The 13151-nt window shown below is 41.9% G+C and overlaps 1 long non-coding RNA gene across 1 annotated transcript in view; it reads left to right on the top strand.

Annotated features, from left to right (window-relative positions):
* The window catches only part of LOC106146336, an 11495-nt gene extending 5584 nt beyond the window's left edge, over positions 1–5911 (top strand). The window contains exon 2 of the long non-coding RNA XR_001230721.1: positions 5392–5911. This is a non-coding gene — a long non-coding RNA (uncharacterized LOC106146336). The remainder of the gene's footprint in view (positions 1–5391) is intronic.
* The last annotated feature ends 7240 nt before the right edge of the window (positions 5912–13151 follow it).

Here is a 13151-nt window from a genome sequence, read left to right as displayed (position 1 = left end):
TATATATATATATATGAAGAAATATACATAGAGTCTGGCAAAAGTGTATACACACTTCAGGAAAAGAAAAACGTATAAATACTTTAATACTAAATTTGTTAAGACATCATGAGATTAATACGTTACTTTAGGCCTCTACAATTACAAGAGGTGTTCAAAGTGGTGGTCATTACCTTCCAGACATTTATTAGTTGGACAAATTGCTGCATGGGTGACCTTGATCACTGAGATTGCTGCATACAGAGTTCCAATTTCTTCTCTAAGGGCCAGCAATGCAGTGGGTTTTCTGCGGTATACAACATCCTCTAGGATGTCCCAAATGTGGTTATACCATGGATTTAAAAAAATACAAATTTTCTTTTTCTGAAGTGTGTATACATTTTTTCTCTCTCTCTTCTCCTCTCTCAATATATATATATATTATATATATATATTTATATATAATATATATTTATTTGTATATCTTTAATCAAGAAAAATGATCAAGCACAGAAAACAATAGACATTGCATTTTTAAAACTCACTTTTTAAGATAAATACTATCTTGATTGGCTAACAATCTGGATAAAAACATCACCAACTTTAAGGACATGTTTACTCTTATCTTACCAACCAAAGTAAATTAGCTTTCTATTAAGCCATGTGAATAAAAATCATTTGGGCTAATATGAGAGTTCATTTATCTATAAAACAATTTAAACTTTTACAGGATAACATATACCTGAAAGTTAACACACAGAAATGTACATATTAACCAAATCATACCTAACCTTTATGCTATCAAACTTTAAGTATCTATTTGTAAGTTTTATGTAACCCTCAGGCCAAGCAGTTTTTACCCTCTAAGGTTTAAGTGAGCTTAGTTACCCTTGAATATTTATAAAACTTTTTATCAAAAGCCCTAACATAGCTATAAGTCCATAAGGGCAACAAGAAAAAGAAATTGATATATGCTTAATATTTTTTTTTTGTTATTTTGGTTTTTCCGTGTCAGGAATTGAACTCAGGACCTTGTGCTTGCCAGGCAGGTGCTGTGCCACTGAGCTATATCATTGGCCACTTAAAATTGTTTTTAATGAAGCAGCTGCAGGTTCTTTAACCAGTTATTAAAACATATTGACAGCAGACAAACAGAAAAGAAAACAAATAGGATACATAAAATAATTACATTAATTCATAGTTCACTTTTAGATACATTAACCATGAATTACAGTTATTTTCTTAGCTTTAGGTTTATGACTATAGATTAGTCCATTAGAAAATTTCCCTACCTGCTATCAATTAGCAGTTCTTTTTTTCTCTTGTAAGTCATAAAAATATTTTTAATTCTCTAAGCTCCTCTGAGTACCTTTTCCTGTTACTTCACATTATATATTTATAAGGAGTAAGAGTCAGGGACAAGGAGGAGAAAGGCTGCAGATTGCTAGATGGAATCTTTGCTTATTTTCCCTCATTATAAAACCAAGCTTGGGGACTGGGGATGTAGCACAGCAGCACAAGCTCCTGCCTGGCAAGCGCAACCTCCTGAGTTTGATTCCCGGTACCATAAATAAATAAATAAATAAATAAATAAAACCAAGCTTGAGGTCTTGTCTTTTTACTCCTTAAAAAGAGGAATTTACATTTAGAGGAATAAAGAAAAATCAATTTTCTATACTTCTCCATCTTAAATTGATCCTAAGTTCAAAAAATTTAGCCTAAAAGTGATGAATGTTTGGGGGATAGACATTGAGTTTACCCATAATTAGTGAGGAGGCACTACGTGCCTTTGAGATCATGCTTGTGTACTTTTGAAAACAGGTACAGAGAGGAAAGAAATGGGGGTGGGAAGCAAAGGAGAAAAAAGACAGAATGTCAGTGTCAGATTTTTCCAAGTGGAAGCATGCCCTGTTACTCAGAGTTGGAACTGCCCAGGGGCACAACTTATCCCAGGCTCAGAGCCACCCACTGCTGGCAGCTGTGCCATTTTCTGACATGAGTAGCCTAGGTATCTCTGCTAGTCAGGCAGAAATCTGTTATTTATGCTCAGGATAAGCATCCATATTCCTGGAACATAACTAGTACTCCAACTTTTATCTACAGATCAAGAAAGCAGGACAAGGGACTCATACACAACAGCCGGGCTTCACTCAAAATTCACCCTGAAGCTTTTTATATCTGCAGACATGAAACATGCACAAGGAACTTGTCGAGGGTTTAAGAGGTCCGGAGAGGTCACCTAGCAACTGCAAATCACTTACTATCTTAGACAGGGAGATAAATTATCACTGAAATACAGGTACTAGAGCCAAATAAGGTAGAGGAAGGAAGCAAGCTGTCCTTAGAGGAACAATTCTGCGAGGTCACAGAAAGAGAAAGAAAACAAAAAACCCTATAGGTGGTGCTGGACAGGTGCCCCTGGAAAGTCATGGCAGATGGCTGTGAAGGGCTGAGATGGAGGCTGTGGGCCTCGCCTATGAGCAGGAAAGCTCCCACATGGTGGGACACAGTAGGAAGGGTCCTGAATATGAGAAATCTTCCTGAGCTCCTGGATCCCACTGATCCGCCTCCTCCCACCCTCCAGCTTTCTGCCTCAGCCTGACCACTAATATCAGGCAAGGTTGGAGGACTCGAGTTTTCGATAGACAAAAGCCTCGGAGTGGTAGAGGAGAAGGGATAAGATGGGGATTGAGGCTTTTTTAGGGGCAGAGAGAGAATGAAAAGAGCAGTTTAGAAGTTCTCCTTTTATCTAAAGTGTTTAGCACCAAAGATGTGGGTGATTCAAGAAGGCTGCTCCCTTGGGTGCCACCCCAAAGCCTGGTCCCCTCTGCAGTGTCTCAGAAGTGGGTTTCTCATGCTGGGTGTTTGAGAAGACTTGCTGGAGACACTGGATGGGTCTGTCCTTCCATTTGACTCCTGAGGAACAAGTTTTAGCTTCATCTGACCCAGGAACAGGGTGTGGTGACCTGAGGGCACACCTTCCCAGTCTGCCTCAATCAGAGAGCCTCCTCCTTGGCTTCTCTTCCCCTCTCTGCGGTGTGGTCAGTGCTTCCTGTTTTCAGTCCTTTCAAATGTAAGCACTGATTTTCTAGGAACTTGGGATCCTCCAACTGCTGAAAAGGAGAAAAAAAAAAAAAACCAAGCCTGCAGAAACTTGTAGACAGGGACAGAGAAAAAGGAGGAAAAAAGAAGCTGTGCTTTCGAAGGCAAAAGGTTGAGGGAAATGGGAAAGAAATAAAATAAAATGAAATAAAATAAAATAAAATAAAATCCAGGAGCTTCAGCTGGTCACGCCTAAGTTGTGTCCCAAAGCTTCTTTTACCTCCTGGCTGTCTCCCCAAGAGAAAATGATACCGACCTGGGCCTGAGGAGTTTGAAGGGCTGAGATGGAGGCTGTGGGCCTCTCCTATGAGCAGGAAAGCTCCCACATAGTGGGACACAGTAGAAAGCTGAAACGAAGCTGAGAGGAAGAATTTAACCTTCCCTAAATATGGAGGGAAGTTTGGAGGTTCACTGACTACTGTGGTGGAAAAAGAATTTTTAGGACACATCACCAGTAAAAGGCACAAGAAGTGCTTATTAGGCAGAAATTTAGCGCCCACTCAAGAGTGTAGTGTGGGAAAGAGAGACACACAGACAGACTATAGTTTGGAATTGGGGATTTTTATGCGTTTGGGGCTTGGAAATCTATGGAACTGGACAATCTATAGCCCCGGCCTTGATGAGTGAAGGAGGATGACCCTGGTCTAGTCATAGGAGAAAGCCCAATTTACAGGTGAAAGGTGATCTCTTCACAGGTGAAACTTGACCACATCCAAGTTCAAGGGAATGGCCTAACCCATTTGTAGGTGAAAGGGAATTGCTCAGGCCTACCTGTGTTTTGGGAAAAGAGAAAAGAAAAAATTAAACTGAGCTTCTGTCCCCAAACTGAAGGTTTTCTCATTTTAAAATTATAATTTTCCTTGTCTCCTTTTTGTCTACCTTTTCTGTCCCACCTCAGAATTACCCGACTCTCGGCTCCTTGTTTAGACACCTGATGCTCAGGGGACTCTTGCAGAGTTGGGAGTTGCAACAGACCATACACAGAGGCTCCAGAACTGCATCCTTTCTGAAGGCAAGAGGAGGAGCACAGTCCTTGCCCCACGTGACCTAAGTGCCAGTCTGACACATACCTGAAAATAATTATGCAGATATACAGTGGAAAAGGCTGGGCAGTACGGAGTGCCTTCTGGGCCATACTCCGGCCCTGTGGCTGCTCAATTTCTTTTTTTTTTTTTTTTCCTCTGGTACCAGGAACCAAACTCACGACCTTGCGCTTGCCAGGCAAGCGCTTTGCCGCTGAGCTAAATCCCCAGCCCTGCTGCTCAATTTCTTGCACAGTGATGGTTGTCAATGTCAGCTCACACAGTGGGACCCCTTTGGAAGGTGGCTGTGGAATCCCACACCCCTTCTTCATCCTTTGCCCTCTACCCCAAGCCTGTGTGTGCTTTCCACCCTTTGCTCAGCACTTCTAGCCGTTTCCTTTCTTTTGGCTTTACCATCAGCCCTTCCTCTCCGACAGCCTCCCAGCCCCATCACAGGAATGAAGGAAAAAGGGAGCTTGTGGGAAGGAAGTGGGCACATACTAAGTACCTGGCAATTTCATGCCGCTAGATGAACAATGGTGTTATGTGTTAAAAGCGTGTCCGTTTCCTTTTAGGCTATGTGAACTCAATCCCAAGCAGAAACAAAAATAATCTTAAAGGCTCTTCCTGCTGCTGATGGCTTTCCACTCAGAATGCTGATTCTGAGGTGCCCATGGGGTGCAGGAGAGAATGTTGCAAGGACAAATTAACACAGCCACAGAGCCTGGCAGGGAGGTGTGCTGACCATCATCTGTGGCTCCACAAAGCAACATCAGCATCAACAACTCTGGGCCATCAGGACTCCAGAGTTCCTATCTGAAAGCTAGACAGCTCGGGAAGGCTGGTGCAAAGTGGCCCGGCTAGTGCCTCAAGTGAAATGTCAGCACCTCAACACTGAGTCCTGGGGTTCTGACCTTTACCAGACCTTTCTCTGGGCTCTCCTCCAGTCTCTTCCCCTCGCACCATGGGTTACTTTATTAGGCCTTGGTCAAGCAGACCCATCCCTCACTTTTCTACTGCCAATTTGTACTTTAGAATTACATAGCCAGGACTGCATTTCAGTACAACTTCCCTGAGGGATGCAGAAAGCAATCTACATGTTTACTCACTTGGTATAATGAACACCAAGGAGTGCAAACATGTGCAAAAGTGTCAAAATGGGGTTTGGACCCACTTCTAGTCTCCATTCAACTGGTTTTGCATATGTTTACCCGAGCATCACAGAGGGTTCAATAGACCCACACCCCTCCAAGATTTGTTACAAGGAAGTTTTCTTTTCATTTTTCAGGTATAAGTAGCTGAATTCAGAACAATGGCACGTTAAATACCAGATTTGTAATTTTGGAGGAGGTCAAAAGTGAATCACTAGATGACTCATACATGGATAGTGAAGATGATCCACTATGGTAAAATACTTGCTTTCATAACAAAGAGTGGAGTGGGTGGATGATGATGACTTTGACACTGGCCACGTGAGCTAAATTCCTGTGGAACTAAAGTGGAACAAGATTGGACTGACAAAGACACAGGAAATGCAGACCTCCAAGATACAAATGATGAAGAAAACAGCAATTTGGTTACATATTAGACTAGTGGAAAGGTTGCAAAATGACCATACAACCAAGTGGAAAAATCCAGTGTTAGAATGAGGTACAAAAATAGAGTGAAGGTCTTGGCTGGGGTGAGACCTATTGGACAGGGTGAAGCACTGGCATTCAATCTTGAAACCTGTAATAGACAAAATGCTACAAGATGCTGTGAAATACACAAAGGCTAAATGCAGATTAAACATTTTGTGTGCACCAATAGCTGTATTCAAAAGTGTATTTGTTATGACACCTCACTAGCTGAACTGAAAGCATTCATAGGTCTGCTGTACTCAGCACAGATCTCTCTGGGTGACAGCAGGAAAAGACTTATGGGAAAGTGATGGTTTGAAATATGGCAGAAAAGTATATGCCCTTGTAGATGAGAAGATTTATTATTCTTTTATCGTAGACATTTGCCCTGGAGCTCAGACATCATGTCCTTGTTCGTATAGTAATAAATCAAATGATGTTGTGAATAGACTTGTTGCTCACATCACCCAAACTAATTGGAATGTGACATGGGAAAACTGGTTCACCCGTTAGCAATTGATGTTACATTTGCCAACAGAGCACAAGCACCTATGGGAACACTCATGTTTCTGAGCACAGACACAACACACAGTCCACCTGATGATAAGCAAATAATTACAGGTTCACATGAGGCGAAATGCAAATATTCCTTTGCCATCATCTGCATAAATGCTTATTTCACACCATTTGAAGTGGTACCAAGAATTGCACGGGATCCACCAAGGCCATTCTTAGTAAGTAAAATACATCTTAACCTGCAGCTAGGGCTTAGTCTGTAACTTTTGTTTGGTGAGCAATGTCATACTTATCTGCTAAAATTGAAAATAGGCTGTTCTGTGGCTCTCTCTAACCAATGTTTTATGTCTGCAATCTTGAGTTGCTCCGCGGAGATAGTCAGAGCCCAATCCTTTCTTTCCTAAGTAGGTCATTATTCCTGTTTATGACCCATTGTCTCATCAAGACAGACCGACTTCCTCCACATGTATCTTACTTTACCTCTGTGCTTTAAATGCATCGCTGTCTTCCCCCAGAAAGACAGGCCTTCTTGCTTTTCTGTTAGCTGAACTTTTTATGTTTTTCTGACTCAGCTCACGTGCCACTCCTTCTGAAGATGTTTTTACCACATGCGCATTCTGTGTATATGTGGTTCTGAAATACAAGATGGTCTGTGGGGTAACTTCACTAAGCATTCAGCAGAAGCCAGATTTTAAAATGAATAGTGTAGCAATAGGACAATGTGCCAGGGCCCTTTGGAAAGCTGTATTTGTGAGCTGGCATCCTTATTTTTATAAAAGACCAAGTCTGTTTAATTATAGACTTCTGTACAAAGAGAAAGAATTGAAATGATTTCAGAGAATTCAATAAGGATTGAAATTTTTCTCAAAGAAAAATTCTTGGACAAGGAATATAATTTAACAAAGTAGTTCTATGAATGCTTTCAGAATCTGGATTATATTGAAGCAGACCATTGTAGAAAAAGAAAAAAGAGAAAAGTGAGTAGAAGTCACTTCACATCTCAACATCAGTCCTGCCTGTGTCCAGCATCATTTTTTGGGAATTTTATTTTCTCTTATGCTTGATGAAGGAGTTGGGTAACATTGTTTTTCTAGAACTTTAAGATCTAAGCTTCTCTTTATTTTAACATTCTGCATCATTTCCTGCTATCCAAGAATGAAATGCAGAAGCAACACAATCTCTGTGCACATGATTTAATGGAGACCATTATAATACCCTATTGTAGTAGAGATAGAAAGAAAGGGAAATGATTTATAAGCAAATACTATGTATTGTGTTCTATGAACTGGGGAGCAGATGCACACAGTGAAGGAGGCAGAGGCTTGTGCCTGCTTCTAGTAACTTTACATGTGAACTTAGTTAGTAATTGAGCAGTTACTCAATACAAGAAGCAAATAGAAACAAAAGCCTGGAAGTCTGAGTGTGGACACTAAAATGAAAAACAATGTAGGGTCAGGAATGAGAGATCAGAGCTGGTTTAGAATGACCAGAGGAGGAAGGCCAGGGGGACAGTGAGGAGGCCTAGCGTTTCCATGACAGCCTCATTTGCTACTTCCTTGTAAAATGTGTATTTAAACTTGATGGTTTCACTGATTAATTTGTAAAGAAATAAAATGCTAGTGGAGTGAGCACATTAGTAATTCAAACTCAATGGGGAGGTAACACAAGCAGAGTGAATGCTGGGGTGGTTGTTTTTGTAGTACGGTCAGGAGCGTGTTTTAGTACAGACACAAAAAACAGGCAGTAAAGATTGAGCAGCGAAAGACTGGGGCTGTGGACCGTGTGCCAATCAGCTAGGGGCTGTGCAGCAGAACACAGCTCAAGGAGGAGAGGCAGCAGAGGAGTCAGAGAGGAAGGCGAGTGCCATGGTCATGTGGAAGGCATGAAGGGACTCGGAGGCCACTCTATGGAGACTACCATCTTCTATCTTGGTGAGACAGGAAGCTGAGCTCAGCGGTAGCACGATAGGGTGGATACTTTAGCAGAGCCTTTCATTCATCAGAATGAATGCATTTCTAATTGAAATTAGAAGAAGTAGGTAAACCAATTAGACCAATTTGGACTCTGCAATACTTCAGGTAGGAGAGAATGGTGGCCTAAACATTTACAGTTGCGAAGGAAGAGTTAGGAAGTCATGAGGCGTTAGATATAAACTAGATAAAGAATGGATCTGAGTTGCCACATGATTGGATGTGCCTGTGAGACAAAGGAAGAGTCATGACAGAGACCAAGATGTAGGTTGAGCGACACAAAGAAAGGACTGGAATTCACTAAACGGGGGAGACGTAAGACAGAATGTGGCTGGGTATAGAGTCTAGCTGGGGACACCCAAGAGGAGAGGCCTGCTGGGCATTCAAATGGGCACCGTGAGAGGCAAGTGGGTACAGAGGGTGGCATTTGGGATGAGGTCTGATCCAGAAATTCTCAACTGGATAACCTTTTTATTTTTTGGTGTAAGGGTGGTATTCAAAGCCATGGAACTGAGCAATATTATTAGGAGAGTGACAGTGAGAGAAGAGAAGGGTTAGAAGACAGGGTGCTGGAACGGGTTAAGTGGACACACCATGGAGACTGAGCAGGATCAGAGTGCCATCGGCGGAGAGGGAATCAGGCACTGTCCTGGAAATCCAGGAAGGACAACTGCATTCAGATGAACTGTGTCCAGTGATTTTCAGGTTGAGTAGTATGAGACTGATATTGATCACTGGAATTTGCAAAAAGCTCTGGGTGACTTTGACAGAAGTTGTTTACATGGAATAGTGAGGAAGAATGACTTAATGAAGTGAGATTAAAGGGAAAAAATAAAGCCAAGAAAAACCAGTGTAGACATTTTGTGAAGGATTATAGTGCAAGTGGTGGTAGAGGGGTAGAGTAGTGCCCAGAGGAGGAAAAGAGACCAGAGGAGAGTTCTGATTCTATTTATGATTTTTTAAGATACAAGACTACAGAAGGCTGTATGCATCACGAATGATGTAGACCAGCATTGTCCAAGGAAACTGCAATACAGAAATGTCATCTGTAACTGTGCTTTCCTAGAGAAACCGCAAGGCACATGTGGCTATTGAGCACCTGAACATGATAGGATGGATACTTTAGCAGAGCCTTTCATTCATCAGAATGCATCCATTTCTAACTGAAATTAGAAGAAGTAGGTAAGCCAATTAGACCAATGTGACTGTGGAACTTAACTGTTTGTTTTCTTTAATTATAGTTAATGTAGATACAAACAGTCACATGTGCTGGTGATCATTGAATATGTCCTGTTGAGAGGAAGGTGGTGGAACAGAAGCGGGAAGTTCAGGGGCTGCTCTGATGACCTTGAAGGCTGAACACAGAGGTTAAGGGCTTGACCCTAGGAAGGAGCACAGGCAGCCGATTCAGTGTAACCAACACATGGCCTTGTTGGAAGATGTTGTGGTGGCTGCTGATGCAGTGTCTCTTCTGAATAATTGTATTTTTCCAGTGAAATAGCAAGATAAATTGGTTGTAGGAGGAAGTGCAGAAGCAGTGTTAGATTAATAAAGAGAGAGACAAGCCCTTCCCTAAGGGCCTCCTTTAGGTTCGTGGTCAAGAACTGAAAGAGAAACCAGTATGGTTCAGGGTTTTTTTATTTTCTCCATTTGTCTTAGGGTGGGTGGTGTGACAAGATAAAGCTCAATTTACTTAGAGTTAGGGCTCGATGGAAAGTTTGATCAAAGAAACAGGATTAAGGAAGAAATTAAGGTGAGGAACTATGGAGACCATGCTGGGTGGGAGCAAAGTGGGAATACAAAAAAATAAAACAAGATAAAAAGATGAATAAATAATGAATTGGAGAATATTTTAATCTAACTAAATAAATGACTCAACATGGGGATTCTAAAGATGAAATTCAAGGTGTTTTTTACTCTCAGCTGTGGTCCAATAAATTTCCTATAGTTTCTCTCTGCTTGCTGTAACAGTCTGAGGGGGCGCTTTCATTCTTTTCCATAGTGTTGTTTCAGAATTGCATGTGGTTGTTTTCAGGAATCCAGTCCAGGAAAAATTTCCCCAGTTTCAAATACTAGAAAAATGGCAAATTTCCAACTCCCATTGCCTTTGTGATATATACTTCAGAACCCTGTCTACTGATTTGTCTTTTGACCAACAGTTTTACACTCATGATCTTATAAGTCAAATATTAGTTTTATATTAATAAGGACTATCAGCACCTTTGTTACAGAGCATATTTTGTTTAAATCAATATCCTTTTACACAAGCGAATCATTTGTTCAGCCTTGAATGCCTCTGATCCTCGGTTCATGCAGGTGTATCTGGATGCATCTGATTCCTGACACTACTTATGCAGGTGTTTTCTCTTGAGTTATAAAAACGTTGTAGAATAAACAAGCAAATCTCCATGATGTGAAGTGTGATCATCACATTTAAGATTAAGGCCCTGCTATGGCTTGTATCTAGATGTCCTCCCAAAGCCTCATGTGCTCATAGATGGAATTTTTCAAAGCTGGCTGGATCTAGGATGTGTGTACATGAATTAAGGGTGTGTGGATTTGGACTCAGGATGTGATAACTAAATTAGTCCATTGGATACCTTAGCATGATTCTGGGTGTGGATAATAGGAATGCCCACCCTTGGTATGAATGGCACCAATCAACAGGCTTGTAGCCTGGATGGAATATAAAGGAAAAGATGGAAGGCTGCCTCCTGCCTGCCCTGCCATGGACTGTTTCTCCTTTGCTATGCTCTTCTGTCATACCACCTGTCTTGGAGTGAACTGACTATGGACTGAAGCCTCTGTAAATTGTGAGCCAAAAATAAATCTTTCCTCTTTAGTTTATGTGTGTCAGGTATTTTGTCTCAGTAATAAGCAAAGTAACTACAGTAGGCTCAGAGCAAGATCAGTGCCACAAACTTAAGTTTGGATGTCCTAACCTTCCCTGGACAAAACAGCCTATTTCTATACTGTCTTTCAAATAGTTGTTGCCTTTGACTTAAGACTTAAGAGAGTCAGGTTGGACCTTATATTTTTCCTAGTCTTAGATAATATATCTTCTCTCCATTCCTCAGATCCTTTTCTCCTTGAAGCCACTCTCCTCCTTCTGTCCTCCAGAAATTTTTTTTTGTCTTTTTGAAACAAGGTCTCAGTCTGCAGTTCAGGCACAACTTGAACTCACTATGCAGCCCAGATTGGCCTCAAACTCACAGCGATCCTCCTACCTCAGCCTCCTGAGTGCTTGAATTGCAGGCATGGACCACTATGACTGACTTTCTCCTCCAGAATTGCTGTGGTAACATTCTCAATTATTTTATCTGTCTCCCCCAAAAAAGAAAATACTAGTCATCAGACATATTCTCCTTTAGGCACAATAAATTCAAAGTTCCTCTGAGGCGAAAGAATATAAAGCAGGGAGCACAAGACAAAAAATAAGTCCATAAGGTGCCTGCCCATAGCTGGGAAGGCCACTGCCACACTGCTGTGAGCCTTGGCCCCATCCTGCCTGCTGTTTGGTTAGCCGTGTGCCATGGAAGAGCACTAGGTACAGCAGACTCTGGGATTCCAAGCCTCCACTCAGTGATTCACCTGGCAATGCACTACCTTATGTATTTAGAGCTTTACCACTGAGCCGTACTGTGGCATATCATAGCACATGGCAGTGCTGGTGTATGCTCTCCCCGTACCTGGAGGAAGCAAAGCAAACCCTCCAGACCTGTCCTTTAGGACTGCAGCCAGGATGACTTTCTTCCCTAACATCCCACTGTTCTGCTAAAATCCCAAGGTCCTGAGGTCTGTTAATAGCTGCTTGGGGGATTAGTTCCTAAAGGAGGAAACACATTTCTGCTCCGCTGACCTCCGCTGTGATCTCAGAGCAACAGTGCTTTTGTGAGAACAAAGGTGGTTCTGGGAAAGTCCAACCTTCTCATTTACAGTACTTGCAGCAACGGAGAGTTCTGTTTTGACCCTGTGACTAAACTCAACTAGCTCTTTGCCTTTAAATTTCTCCAACTCTGCCATAAGCTTAACGCAGGTGACCCAGGCTTGAGGGTAGTGTGGACAGCGCTCCCTCTGGGCCAGCCACAAGGACTTGGGTCTGTGATCCAACCTCATTGGCTTGATTTTACACCCTTTTCCAAAAGAACTTTCTGACAGTTGGAAGAAAACTTGTCAGTTTCCTTTTTACTGTAATGCGTTTGCTTTCTATTGAGTCGGCTCTTGCTGTCACTTGACATGACAGAGGCATACTCAACACTAACAGCATCTTGCTTAGTACACAGATGGCAAGGATGTAGGCCGGACTGGTGGCAACTGCACTCTCTGAATGCAGGAGGTGGAGGCCTTGTTGCTCAACAAGCTCTCTGGTGAGTCTCACTCAGCGTGACTCTGTCATCGATGCTGGAAGCCTCCCCAGTCAGTCATCCATCAAACATCTGTTCTGCGGCAGCCCAGGCCAGGGGCCACACATACCCATTGTTGCAACCGCCCACTCCTGGAGCTTCCTGTTTGAGTAAAAATTCAAAATCCAAACATCCCCAGATATGTTGTTTTAAGGAGATCTCAATATTTCTGATTGCATGATGGCTGGAATAGGGATCAACCAGTTATTTTAAGCTTATCTTCCCCAGCTAGGAGGGGAGTGGCAGAACGTTCTCATTTCTGGCGAGCTCGTTTGTTAGTCTCGGCAGTACACCCTCTGGATAGTTAAGCTTTGTGCTGTTGCTTATTCTCCCAGTTCAGGTATTTAGGAAAGAACTACAAAGATTTGAGACTAGAATATTATATAATATCCTGTTTAGCACCTTAAGAGAAAAGATATAAATAAAACTGCCATGTGCAATATGGCAATATTTTCTCATCCTTCTCCTTTCTCTTTCCCTTTCCTTTTTCATTGGTTCTCCTCTTCCCAGTTTTCCTCTTTTTCTCTTCCTTTCTTCTCT

The sequence above is a fragment of the Chinchilla lanigera genome, unplaced genomic scaffold (genome assembly GCF_000276665.1).
Source record: "Chinchilla lanigera isolate Chin_1 unplaced genomic scaffold, ChiLan1.0 scaffold00073, whole genome shotgun sequence".
Taxonomy (NCBI): Eukaryota; Metazoa; Chordata; class Mammalia; order Rodentia; family Chinchillidae; genus Chinchilla; species Chinchilla lanigera.
This window is presented reverse-complemented; position numbering and strand designations above follow the sequence as displayed.